Source organism: Cinclus cinclus, chromosome 4, assembly GCF_963662255.1.
Source record: "Cinclus cinclus chromosome 4, bCinCin1.1, whole genome shotgun sequence".
Taxonomy (NCBI): domain Eukaryota; kingdom Metazoa; phylum Chordata; class Aves; order Passeriformes; family Cinclidae; genus Cinclus; species Cinclus cinclus.
Window position 1 is genome coordinate 2227001 of NC_085049.1, and position 14308 is coordinate 2241308.

Below are 14308 nucleotides of genomic sequence, written 5' to 3' on the forward strand. Positions count from 1 at the left end.
GTCTCAGACTTTCTGCCTGGTTGCACTCCATTGAAATAGTTTATTCCCCACAGTCTGAACATGTTTGATTTAAAAATGTATTAATTCCGTGCCCTCAGAGGGCCCAACACTGTAGCTTCTTTGCTTAACACAGAATGTTTCAGAGGAGGTAGGAACTGTGAAATATGCTTCAGTTTTTCAAGAAAGTCTAGACATTGTACAAGAAAAAGAAGGAAAGATGAAAAAGAATATTGTTTATATGTGGAAGTTTAGCAAGCTGAAAACAAAATAAGAAAAAAAGAGTTTTATTGTTTTAAACAGGGCAATCATATGTCACGTTCCAGTGGTTGAATTCTCTCAGAAACGTTCCTGACAATAAATAAAGCTATCCTAGTGAAACGTTATGATTCTAGTGCTATGATTGCAATGAATAATGCAGAGAGTCAATTAAGTAGATGGGTTAATTATACATATTTACATTTCCAAAGACGCCTTTCTTCTCTTGTGGATAACACAGTTGGAAATGCATTGTCTCACCGCTGAGTGGAGCTCCTTACGTATTTATTAGCAAAGTAAAGCTCCAGGAGAGCTCCTGCTGAGGGGTGACCTAGTGATGGTTATTTCAGTTTGTGCCTGGCAGCTGTGTGGACACAGCACTCAAGAAGTTACTAAATGCTTATTAACTTAATTAGCTAAATAGGTGGATGGAAATCTCCAAGACACAGCAGCAGGGCAGACCCTTTGTTAACAGATCTCAAATAGGAGTTATTTTAATGAATGGCAAAACATTCAGTGTGGTCTGTGGGCACATTGATGTTCACTACCTCTGTTCTTTTTTTTTTTTATTTTATTTTTTTTCCTTTATTTCGGGGCCAAAAAAAGAAACAATAAGAAAAGGACTTGCTGTTTGCTGGAGGATGATGCATTATAAATACTGCATGCAGATACGTGAGAGAAATTGCAGAGCATGTTGCTGGGTTTCCACCAGGGGATAATTAAAAATGAGTGCCAGCCTTGAGCAGTCAATTATCACTGAGTAACAAGATGAAAGATAAAAGGCAGATGTAATCATATTCCACAAATAATACATCAGTGTGCCTCTAGTCAAGGAGTCCTTTCTACATCAGCTTTTCACAGCAAGTGACCATATTTTTTCTAGTTTCCTGCAGCTGCTTTTAACATTCATCTAGGGAATGTGAGTGCTGAACCACCGACACTCCTGGTGGGTGTTCCTGACAGGACAGCCTACTGCATTGTATCCTGAGAACATTTGGGTAGAAACTGGGGGTCCGGTTCCTTTTCTTAGGTACTGCAAGTTTGGTAGTACAGTTTGTGTGTGTGATAGAGGCCAAGGGGATAAGACAGAGAAATGGGATGTAGAGGAATAGGGAGGAATGTGGAGAGGAGTTGGAGACAGCAGCAAAGAGGAAAGTGGTTTAGCAGGGGAAATGGAAGCTGGAAAGGAGGGAAAATGGGAGATTGATCATTTGTGTACCTCACAGTTGCGTTTGTATTTTTCCTGTCTCTTCTGGTGAAGTCACATGTAAGATCAATAATCACCATGTTAGTGCCAGGATCTCAAAACTATTTCCTCTGTTGAGAAGAACATTGTTCCTAACATTGTCAGGAGTCTTTCCATCTATCTGGAGAGCAGGGAGAGCACATTCAGAGCATGCACCAACCACAGAATGACACAACCAATAAGGGATATTTTAGCTTGGTTTATCTCTGCCATAATAACTTCTCTGTTCCTCAGCCTTCTTATGAGAGGTAACAGTTGGTAGTTTTGGGCAGACAGAGAGGAGAGATGAAAAGGAAATTATTCCCCAGTTTCTATCCAAATATCTTCAGAGCATAGTGTTCCTAGAAGTAACCCCCAGGAAATAAAGGAACGTAAAATAAAAATATATGCAATATTATTTTGCTGCTTCTTTTCAAGCCTCATATTGGAGCGACTTGATATCTCAGGCCAGCTAAATAAGCATTTACCTCTGCAAAAAGAATTTCAATTCATAGTAAAACCAAATCCAATTGTAAAGCTCTGCTGAAGGAGAATTAAAATTGCCTGCCAGTTTACTTGCTTTCCAGGAAACAGCTTAGCAAAATTCTTATTCTCTAAGGATCATCACAATTGTAATGCCTCTGTGTGAGCTTTCTGTACTGTAAGAAACAGCAAGACAAATGTACAGAGCGAGCTTTAGCTGAGCTGGTTCATAATTGTAGGCTGTTCTGATGTTTTCACGTGGAAGATGTTTTTCACAAGGCAAGACATTTGTACTCACTGTTCTAAAAGACTAATTCAAACATCATCCTCTGAAAACCAGCCACAGCAGACAGTCTTGCTATCCTAGGAACCCTTGAACTGATCTGACATAGAAAGGACATTGGGATTTTTCCTTGTTTTCATGGGTGAAAGCGTTGCTGAAAAGACAGAAGCTAATCCAGGTAACATCAGTCAGGCTTGTTGATAAACCTTTTCTAATCACTTTTTGAACAATCCTGCAGATTTTCTTCAGATTCAGATTCTGGTTTTTTGGCAGTCACTTGCAAGTGCAGTTTTTGTACCAATAATATTAATGGTGTGAAATACTCTAATTTCTAATAAATACTTAGTTTGTAGCTTGGCTGTGAGCCTCTCTTCACCAGGGAATGTGATACTTGCTGTTTTATGACAACAAGTCTGGCACTGCAGAGAGCAGGAACACAATAATGTTGTTCTGGTACTACTTGCACAATAATTTAGTTTTGAAAAAATATCAATTTTTTTTTCATTATGAAAATTACTGTGTACTAGACTATGTGTCCCTCTTAGGGCACACCAGAAAAATAGGTGAGCTTGATAATAGAGGATAGCAAGAAAAATATAAGAAAGACTACTCATATGTGACATATATTTGTGTTATTTAGAAAAAAATACTATATTCTATAAAATTTCTTTGCATAAATAGCAATTCATGTTATTCCCTCTGTCCTCTGGTCATAAAAATCTCAACTTTTAAAGAAATATTGTTGTTCTTCTGAGATTTGAGAATATAAAACCACTTTAAGCTACATTTGTCTCTGGACTGAATCCACCAATGTCATCACTATTAGATCATGGATTAATTTGGCTCGTGGAATTGGCTTGGAATATTCCATGGCTTGGAATAACTACAGTTGTGGGGTTTTGGTCTTTTGCCATGATCAAACTTTGAAAGAAATTAATAACACTGATGTTAGAAGATGATGGCCATGCTTTTACACGTAGGAGACAGAAGGCAAGGATTTACAAAAGGCTTTTTTTTAATTATTATTGAGATTTTAGGGAACAAAGATGATTGTCCCAAGATCCATAACAATTATATAACTGCAAGGAACTGAAAATATTTAATGGTGGAGTGAGTCAAAAAGATAGGAAGAACTCTAATTACTCTTGAATAAAACTTTACTCACAATGCTTATACAAATATTTGGAAAATTCACTAGTGCAATGAAGTTACTTGCCAGTTGGGTTTCTGTGAAAGTTTCCCATTTGGCACTGCACATCCATATTGCTAGGATACGTAAAACACAGACTAGAATTCCCAGAAGTGCATTTCATGTTTCTTTCCTTTTGTTTCTTGATGGTGACACGGGAACAGCTTGACAAGGTGGAAGGAGGCTTCAGTTCATCTCACAGCCATGTCAGAATCTAGTCTGTACTAGTAATGGGTCACCTGCTAAAAACAAGAATCTTATTTGCATGTGAATGTCGCTGTGACCCAGGTAGTATATAGCATTTAATACAGGTATATAAATAGATTTGTATGGCAGAGCAGTTTAGGTTTGGGCTAGAAGTGGCTTGGGTAAAAATAGAAAAAGAAATAATCTGTGGACAGCCCTACTGCTCTATTCCAGGTGAAAATACCGTCTTTGCTTACAAGAGGTTCATCAGCTGGCTGAGCATGAAGATGGGAGAAATCAAGTTCCCAAGACAGCGTCACACCCATCAGGAGCCTCTGACGTTTAAGAACAAAGCTTGACTCTAAGGGCACACACGTAGTAAGAAAAAGTCACTCAGCAGTTAATCCTAGGCCTTATCTCAAAGTACTCCATTTCTATGGAAACTGAATACTTGGCTCTGGACACCGGAGCATATCCTAGGAATTCACTGCGAGAGTATTGGAATGGAGATCCCAGTTCTGTGGCAGCCGGGATGACATTCTCTAGCTCTGCTTGTCTTGTCATCTCTCTTCCCATCTCCCCCACCCCGGTTTTATAACCAGTCCTTTACCTCGATTTTTGTCCTCCTGGTTTACATCTTTGTGGGCACGGCAAATTCAGAGGAAGCAGTGTATTCCAGCATCTCAGACACATTCCCTGAGACAGCTGGGGCACTCTTGATTTACTAAAGTACAAAGGACCTGTGTGGGAATTTTATCGAGAGCAGACTTTGGGGAAGGAATTTTTCTGGCAAAGAAAAAAAGTAATTTTGCAGAGCAGGTAACAATCTACAGCTCCTGCAAATCCCTCGAACGTTGTGACCACTCCAGAGTTGACAGCTGCAAGCAGGTTACAGGGAAAGCTCTGTATCACAGTAACATAGCTGAGATCTTCAGCTGGCGTTTTTATATAAATTATATGCCTAAAAATAATTAAGGTGAGTATAGCACTTTAATAAAAAATACACTTCTAGTATCTCACTTATTCAAGGCACTGAACAGTCGTGTGAAGTGGGAAATGGGAGCAGAGTTTGGAAAATAATGGCTGGTAACCTACTGAAACGATATGAGTAATTTAACTGCATGTTACGTTGTAGTGTAACCATCAAAAAAAAAAAAAGTATCCATTAAAAATCTGCTCAGCACCTGGAATGGGCTATTACTACATCTGGCAAGAGCTGCAGGGATTTCTGTCTCTAGATCATTAGTCAAATATGTGCCAACTTGAAAGACCAAAACCTGCTATCAGTTATTTTGTCAAAGCCCTCCTATCGACATCATCGCAGACAGGAGAGGCCAAACGCGGTTGAATCCCATCCTCTGAACAACCTTCCTTCTCGTGGGAGTTAAAATACATTGGCAGAAAATTTTGAAGTTATATATTAGTAACGTTCATTTCATTCTACTGAAAAAAAAAATAGATTTATTCCGCACGTTCCATTAAAGAGCTGTCAGATCCCCATGTTATCTGCCAGATCACCAGCGCCTGCAGCACTGCTGCCTGCAGCTGGGTGAGAGTGGATTGCTGCAAGTGAGATATTTTGGTCACTGCAGGAACTGCAGTAACCCTACCGACTTCAGGCCCTTTTCCCCGGGGCTCCTAACCAGGCTTTGATACCTCTAGTGGTTTTTTCCTGCTACCTGTCCTTCCTGCCTCTTATCAACTCCTCCTAGCAGCCACAGCTGCTTTGCTGGACGTCGTCCTCATTGCTTTGCAAATGCTTTGCTAACCAAATTCTCGTGCTCCCTTTGCCCCTTTTCTCCCGCAGAAGTTGATGGCGATGCAGAAGACTCAGATGAAAGCTGTGTTTTGGCTTTCTGTGCAAGCTTTCAGTTCGGCTCGGGGTCTCAGCAGGAGCAGCTGCTGGTTTGATTCCATTTGTGAAATGAGGAGTAGTCAAAGGGGAGTGAGTCTGCAGCGAAACACAGATACTGGATGTTTGTTCGGAGCTATAATGAGATTGAGTAGATAAAAACAGACATAATGCTTTCATAGTCTCTTGATCTCTCTGCAAGTACCGTGGAAAACAGTGTTAGGAAACACAAAGGTTTCAAGATGAAATCTCTATTAATTCCTTTGCTGAGAAGCTTCACTTCTACGAAAAGAAAGAAAGAAAAAAAAAATCCTGCGTTTTTATCTTAACAGATGTTACTGAAAGTAGCTCACATTCCACATCCAGATACCACATGATTTGCTTTAAGCTTGTAGTTGCAAAATGTTTTACAAGTCGATCCCTACTTATAAAATGCATTAAAGCAAAAGCCAAACTTCTAACTCTTCAAGCCTATATTTGGATTGTTTTCACAAAACAAGTTAAATGAGTCTAAGATTGCTTCTAAAATATTTTTCATAAAACTAAAGTTAGCTTTTAAACCCCATTTCCACTATAAAATGAAGGTTAAATATTTTTTTGCTTTGAGATCTGGGTTCATTGAACTCTCTCAAGTCCTAACACAGGCACAAGCCAAAAAACCCATGAACCAACAGTTCATACAAACTCCTGGGAGCCAAATCAGCTGACTCTGGCAGGGCACAAATGTTTTTAAATTCATTTCATCTTCTTTTATGAAGATAATCCAAGCAGTACCAACTTTCTTTCTCCACAAACATCTTCTTTGCTTCTCCCAGGACAAAATGATAATATTGGAGTCAAAGACTTGCAGTGTCACAGAGTCACAGCCTGGATTTTTTGGACTGAAGCAACAGATCTGCAAGAGAGCAGATACTTGTTTTCTAGTATAGAAAGCAATGTTGGAAAATAACAGAAACCATAACCTTTTTTTTTTTTAACGAGCCACAGTATTTTCGAGAAGGCTGGAATGCCCTGTCTCTCATGTAAATGGACAGTACTCCATTTAATACACTTCTTTTATTTATTCTGCCTTTATAATCAACTGCTGCCTTTGAGAGGATGATAAAATTAGTTTTTATTCCCGTGCACAAACACACACATACAATGTAATGCATCGTGACCGATTTACGCTTTTTAGAGAAGTGAAAAAAGGAGAAATGTACAAGAGCACCCTTGTTTGAATAAATACTGGGCTGTCTGTATGGAATAACAATTATATGCTGAATCTAGAGCAGATGTATGGGTGTGAATCACAGAAGGGTAGGTTGGGGAATTATAATCAGCTAAACAGACCTAGGAATCAATCAGCAGTGGAAATTTTTCTCCAGTTAAACAGCAGATTTTTCTAAGTGTTATGGGGCAGGATGGGGAAAGTACTTTTTCTGCCCATGTTTTGTAAGTGTAGTATGAAAGTTCCGAAGTGCAGGACATATATTTGTGGCACAGAAATGCAAAATGAAATGAGATCTGGCACTGCCATTGGCAGCCACTGTTACGACTGAGGAAGAAAAGTTTGCAGGTCCCTTTTTTAGTGCTCTGAAAGAAGAACAACTCTGTAGTTAGGACAAGATATGAATGCTATTTTTTGGGTTTTGCTGTACCCTCTGGCCAAGGTCAGATTTGGACTGATTTGTATCACTGCCAGATATCCAGGTGCTGGTATAGTCAGTAGAAGGAGTCAATAAAGGTCACTTTCCTTAAAAGATGAGGTCAGCTCTTGTGTCAGAAATATAATGGTCTGTCTTCATGGACATTTCTGATGTTCCTTTGATATTTGCATATAGTCATCTCTAATGAGAGGTCTCAACTGAGACATCTCAAATGTCCTTTGTCTACTTTTCTTCATCATTTCTGCCTTATCATACAAAAAAAAATTATATAATAATAATTCTGGTCATTCAGTGGCTTTCCCAGCACTGTGTTTGTGACCTGCTTACTCTCTTATTAAACAGCTTTACCTGAACCACCAACACAACCCCATTCCCAAGAGCAGAGGACCAAAAAGTCAGGATGCAAATCTTATCTTCCTTCAGGTCCTTTCTTCTCTTCTTGTTGGTTTTGCATTTCTCAGGTGCCATGTTATCTTTCATTAGACCTCTGGAAATGACCAAAGGCATCTGGAAGCTCAGGGTTCTGTGGCACCCTCCAAGAACCTGCCAGAAACATCTTCCATCAACTTCAAGGAGGAAGCAAATGGGCTGAGAAGAACGGGCCATTGGCAGTGGCAACACAACCTGACCTCTTTGATTGGGTGGCATTTATCCGGTGAGCCAGCTAGGGGTTTTTTGTTCATCTCCCTAAGGTGTCTGCTGAGGAAGAAAAGTAATTTTATCTGGCTGTTTGGTGGGCAATCTCAGTTTAAAGTTAAGACAGAAAGGCAAAGAAACAGGATCAAAGTAATTGCTGGGGCACTGTGAGGAAATGTGGGTCCTTGCAGTCCTGCTCTTGCTGCTCTTGTAACCTCCTCTGAGTGGAGACTTGACAGTAATGTTTGTAATTTCATCACAAATGCATTACTCTACCAAAAGATTTTATTGCATTATACTCCATCCACGACTGAAAAAAGTTTCTGTACTATTATCCCTTCTACAGAAATTCCACATGCATTAGCTGCTTCAAAAACAACAAACTGCCCCTGGCAGTTAAGTGATTTCTAGTCCCTGAATTAAAATAATTCCAAATAATTTAGGAGATGTATGGTATGAAAAATAAAGCTCATAATTTAGAATTTTAAAAGTTTAATAAGGGATAAAATCAGGGCCAAAAAAGTATATCTAGAGTCTTTGGGCGATTAGCCAAAGAACACAGAGTCAGTGTAAAACATCGTTCTCTGTATCCTGTTACATCGCTGGGGGTACATGCATATTCATGACTTTATACTTCATTCAAACATTCCTTTGAGGTTTTGATGTTCCAGGAACTCTCTTGTTTGGTTTTAACTTCTGGCTTGTCTGCAGGACATTCTGTAGGTTAGGACAATATATTTTATTTCTTCCTATGTTTCTATCCTGCTGTTTCAAACTCTCCGATAGCGAGGAGTCGATAAATCCTTACTGGATGCTAATGCTCTGGTTTTTGTCACTGTTATTTTATCACTTGGAGAGGTCAGTCAGCAGATGTAGGAAAAATAATTGCCATTCTCTAAGCTGGTTACATAGAGGTATTTTAGTGTCTATTTTAACAATTTGCTAAAGCCTAGGATATATTTATTACACTACTATTCATATAAACTATACAGTGTATACATAAACTGACAGATTTTACTATACAAAAGCAGTTAACAGTAAGTATAAATTGTACCATATTAAAATACTTGTAATGCAAAAAGCTGATCTATGAACTCAAAAGCCAATATTATATTGTCATCTATAACATATTGTATTCCAGATTTTTAAATAACTTATAAAAAAAGTATGAGTCTTTTCCAGTAAGCTTGGATATGATTATTGAGCAGTGACTAAAAAAAAAAATCAAGCCTATTTCTAGTGGTATCTGAAATTACCACTTGTTTCCAGTTAATCCACTGAGCATTTGTAAAGTGATAATTTAGTGAAAGTAGATTTAGCACTTTTATTTCCACAATCTTTATTAGGTAGGTTTAAACACTACATAAAACTCAGTTAATTGAAGAAAAGATGGTGCAAGAAAAGCAGAAACCAAATCTACTGCAATCCAACCCCAGCAGCCATATGTAGGTTGAATGTTGTACCCTGTTTTCCAGGCAATATCAGCACTCCCAAGCACAGGGGATTCCCACCTCTCTGAACTACTTTTCCACCTACAACAAACTTGTCACATTTGGGCTCCAGAACATGACAATCTGCAAAACTAGCCTGGAGTGGCTTCTGATTTCCAAAGAAACATATATTTATTAATGGAAATCACAGCTTCCTTCAGAGATATAAGTCCACCATCGATTTTATGGAAGGAATAGAAGCCTAAAGATAACAGTGCATTCTGGAAGCCTCCCCATTTATCACAATATTTCATCCTCCTGTTTTTAGACAAAAATTGTTCTTGGTAAATAGTAAGGCTTGCAAATATTTCTGCTGCTGGGTTAACTGAATATTAATAAGATACAGAGAGCAAGACTTTCCTGTAGCACAGGAGGGAAACTTTGTGTGAACGTTCAGACTTTTGATGGCATTGTGATGGAATTTCTAACCATCAATGCAGAAAACCCGTTTACAGCACAGAGTGGAACAGAGGAATGAACAATTTGGCCACTCAGTGCTGCATGGGACTCAGTCATTCCCTCTGTCATAGTTTAAACCCAGGCAGGCACCAAGCACCACGCAGCCACTCGCTCGTCCTTGGCTCTGTGCTAGCTCTGCTAGCACAAAAACAAATAGCAAAAACATCTCTACATTATCAACAGTGTGTCCAGCACAAATTCAAAACACAGCCCCACATCAGCTACTGGGAAGAAAATTAACCCTACCCCAGCCAAAACCAGCATGCCCTATCTAAAGCGTTGGGAGATCAGTAAGGAGCAAGAATTGCTTTTCTGCCAAGTGTCCCTGGACAAAATCCTGCTTCAGTAGTTACATGACACCACTTGGGGGAAACGGAGAGATACCAACTATACATCAAGTATAATTGTTTGGATATGTCATTTTCCACAGAAGGATTCCGTGTCAAAAATTCCACAGTATTTAATGCTTGAATGAAGAACCAGTTATTCAGATTAATGGTGTGCCATGCCAAAATAACAGTAGCTGCCTCTCAGAGCTGTCTGTGCAGTTAGAATATATTTTCTTCCTTCCATACAGATGTTGATGTGATCAGAAATATCAGCCAATTTATTAAGTTCAGAAGCAGCATGGCCAAAACTCATCCTTAATCTCAATCCCATTTCCCAGTACACTGCCAGAAGAGATCCTGACCACAGCAGCCCACCAGTTAGCAGGGCTGTCCAAAGGTAAAGACAACACCAGGGCTTGCTGCTGGAGAATGCAATGTCTTATTTTCAGGGAGATTAAGAGCTGCAGATATTTTGTGTCTGATCTTTTTAGCTTCAGGTCTACTCTCTCTGCCAATTTAAGGGTCAGATCCTAATCTTCAAAGCCATGAGGAAATTTTAATCTCTTTAGTATTGGCAGAGCATCCTTATCTGTGCTATAGCTAAAGAGCTGCATCCTCAGAGTATCCAGGACCAAGTCCACTGAGGCTGAAGACAGATGGTTTTGGCAGAGGGGCTTCACTACTGGGTAATCTCCCCAAGGAGCTCACACACTCAACAGTCCTGAACCATAAAACCTTGTCTGCTTTCCAACGTTACCTGGTTTCCCTGTGGAATGTCTCGTTCATCTTTCTGCTCCAATTTTTTTTTTTTTTTTGAAAATCAGAACTGTGAGCTAAGATTACTCAGATTTATTTACAATCTAGAATGAGCAAACCTGCTGTCATTGAAAAGTACTTGGACAATAATTTTTAAAAAATATATTTCCTATTTTGAGGTATTTTAGTCAGGCATGATAGAAATAAATGCTGTTGTTAAAGTTCCCAGATTTAAGTGATTTTTGATACACCTGCAGACCTTTCACGTGAAAAGCTTCTTTTCCAGTAGAACTGAGTTGATTTGAATTATAAAGTAAATCTTTCATTACAGACAAAGATTTATGTAACATATTCAGCTCCCTTAAGAAATGGCCTCCTCTTCCTTTGCACATATTCTGATGGAGATAATCCCCTGCAGCTGGTGATTCATGCTGAGATTGCTCAAGCAAGGGTTTGATGCAGGATTTCCATTTGCAGTAGAGTGCTTACATTGTGTGAAGGGACTCTTGCAGAAAAATAGATTTATTTTTCCTTTATAAGCAATCAGCAGTGTTCCAAGTGGTGAGGCAATGCTGGGAGTCAGGTACCAGCTTGAAGGGCACCAGATCCACACAGCAACCTCCAGTTTGCTACATTTTTTAATGGGAAAGGGGAAATAAAGGGGAGACCTTAAGCAAAAACAACCAAATGCTGACCCCACAACTATTGTTGTATTTATTTTGCAGTAATTTTTCTGCCAAGAGGAGAATTTTGCCTGTTGATGTTTCTATGATAGTTTAGGAGAGAAAGCAGACTGTCTTTGCCCCAGTGGTGCTTGCTTTCTTAGCCACCCTCCTATTTGGCCAGAAACACTGAAATAATGAAATCAGCACTACTAATTGCTGCAGCTTCATTTTCTAACTTTCAGCATTTCATGGTTTTATTTGATACTTCAGACCCTGAAGAGTCTCAGTCTTCACTTTTGTAGAGTTATTACATCTCACTGAGAAAAAAATTAAAAGATGAATCCAAGTGCCCCTTAAGGGCTCAGAGTTACAGCCAAACTAAGAATATCTTAATTTAGTATTTCCCAGATAGATTGGATAATCTGTTATATTCACAACAACAATTTTGCTGAAGATTCTGTTCTAGATATCAAAGTTTTCTAACAGAACGGTTTTATAACTTAAATATAAAACGGTCTCCCCTCAAAGACATTTTGCAGATTCCAGTTTTGTGATTCACTTGTGAAGGGAGTTATTTTCAATCTTTCCCATGATCTCAGTGTCATGGGATTTTTTGTCCTCTGGGAGCCATGATGACACAAGTACCAATAACAAATGGTTTATCCATGTTGAATCTGTGATAAGAAATCAGCTCATGACACCTGATAGTTTCTTGGTAGGCAGTTGGTTTTGTTTCCAGCTACCAGTACAAACCTGGCTGCTGTCAGCGGGGGATGGCTGCATAGACTCAACCAGATGTCAGCAGAACTGCCATTCATTTATTCTCACCTTTTTCTTGTGCTTTCTGTGGAATATGTCAAATGACATACTCTCTCTGCTGCATACAGTATCTGTAAAATGGGATCCTTTCCATTTCCTTCATTTGACTATAAACAGGTTGTTACAGTGGGACAGATCCTGTCATCTCTGCCCTTGTAGCAGAGCACTTCACAAAGGAAAATAATAGGAGTGAGAATGAATACGGAGTATTTATCACAAGGGGAGTCTGATTTTGAAGCCTGTAAATGTATCCATTTATCTGCATATGATGAATAAAATTATTAATAAAGTGATAAAACTTTCAAATGATGTGGAGGCTTATCCAGTGTGCAAATTCCTGATACTGCAGGATGGTTTGATTACCACACTAGCTGGTGATTTCTCAACTACTCAATGCATATAGAAAGAGAAATCCCTATCCCTCCAACACATTTTCCTCACTTCAGGTAGACTCTGTGTCCAGTCTGTTTCTGTTTTGTGGTTGAATTAAGGATGTCCATTTCGTGGAACATCTCACGCTAAACTGTTACAGAAAAACAAATAACATTTCAAAAGAACAGCAAAGGCAGTACCAATGTGCCTGAATACTGGACAGTTGTCTGTCCTGTTGGATTTTCTCCCCCCTGGGCTCAGCATGCTTGGCCCAACTGCTGGAAGAAGATGTCCTGGTGAAGCTGCTACCTGTGCCACGACATCACAGAGAGCTGCAAGGTCACTCAGAACCTCCAGCTTCTTGGTCTGCAGCTAAAAATACCGTTCTTGTGTCAGGCTTCTGGGGCAGTGTCATCTCCCTGGAACTGGTGTCAAATGGCCCTGCCTGCTGCAGCAAGATCACACACTGTGCTTGGGAGCCACCAGCTTGTGCCACGTCGGGTTAAGTTCTCACTGTGTCTCAGCAATGGCTTGCTTGTGTTGAAAGATTAATGAGGAAAATGTGGCAATATTTTCTGATATTTGTGCTGTCTTCTGGCAATGGTTATAATATTAATAGAGGAATTGAACCCCAAAATCTGTCGTAGCAATACCTGAAATTCAGACACCAGACCAGACAGGAATTTTGCATATGGTCTTCTCATCTCTTTTTATAGCAGGAGTAAGGATCTTAGGGGAGTTTGTTCTCTGTCTCTCTGCTTCCTACACTGAATATAGTTTTAAGTGTAATTATATTTGTAAGACACTGCAAGATATATTGTATGAAGACAACACAGAATTGTTTTATTTTTTAAAATCTACATTTGTTGCAAATGCATTTGATTTTTGTCTAGTCGAGAGAACAGAGCCATACCTTACCTATCTACACTATTTTGTTTGCTTTGAAACCTTTTTTATTGTTTCAATATGTGGCCAAATGAAGTTTAGTATTCTTTATGAGATCCTTACTTTTCCAGGAAATCTTTAGACTGAACGATTTAAATAATATGGTCCAAAGCATCTCTAGATCAAATTCGCAATTTTATTTTGGAGACCATTCTGATTGACACTCAGCATGGTCCAAGATGATAAATCCTGTTGCAAAAATGTGTGATGTTTCTAATGTGTGTAGAAATATATGTTTTGCAGATTGATTTCAAAGGAGGGCTGTTTCAAATCCTTACAAATGAGGAGAAAGAGGACAGCTTTCTTACAACACTGCTTTGCTTTTGTTTTCAGTCTTGCAGCAATTGGATGCAGAGCTGTTATCTCAGTCTGTTGCTTTGCTGCCAAGGTCAGCTCTGCAAGCAAACCTCATACTTTACACATGGCTGTTCCGTGCTTCAGCTATTTCTCTGGTGTATTAACAACAAGTAGGCTCCTCTCCAAAGTCAAATGTTCGTGTCTTTGGTTTATTTCTCTGTTTCCTTTTTAACCCTCACATCTGTTTAAGCTCGAGGAAGGTGGCCCCACCCTCTTACCCCATCCCATTCTCCATCTCTACTGCCCTCAGCAGGAGCTGCAGATCTGCCTGGGACACTTTAGGCCAGGAGTTTGATAAGGAGGAACTCTTACAGATCTCAAAGTGGCCATGAGTAGGGTCAGGGTTGCATAAGGATTT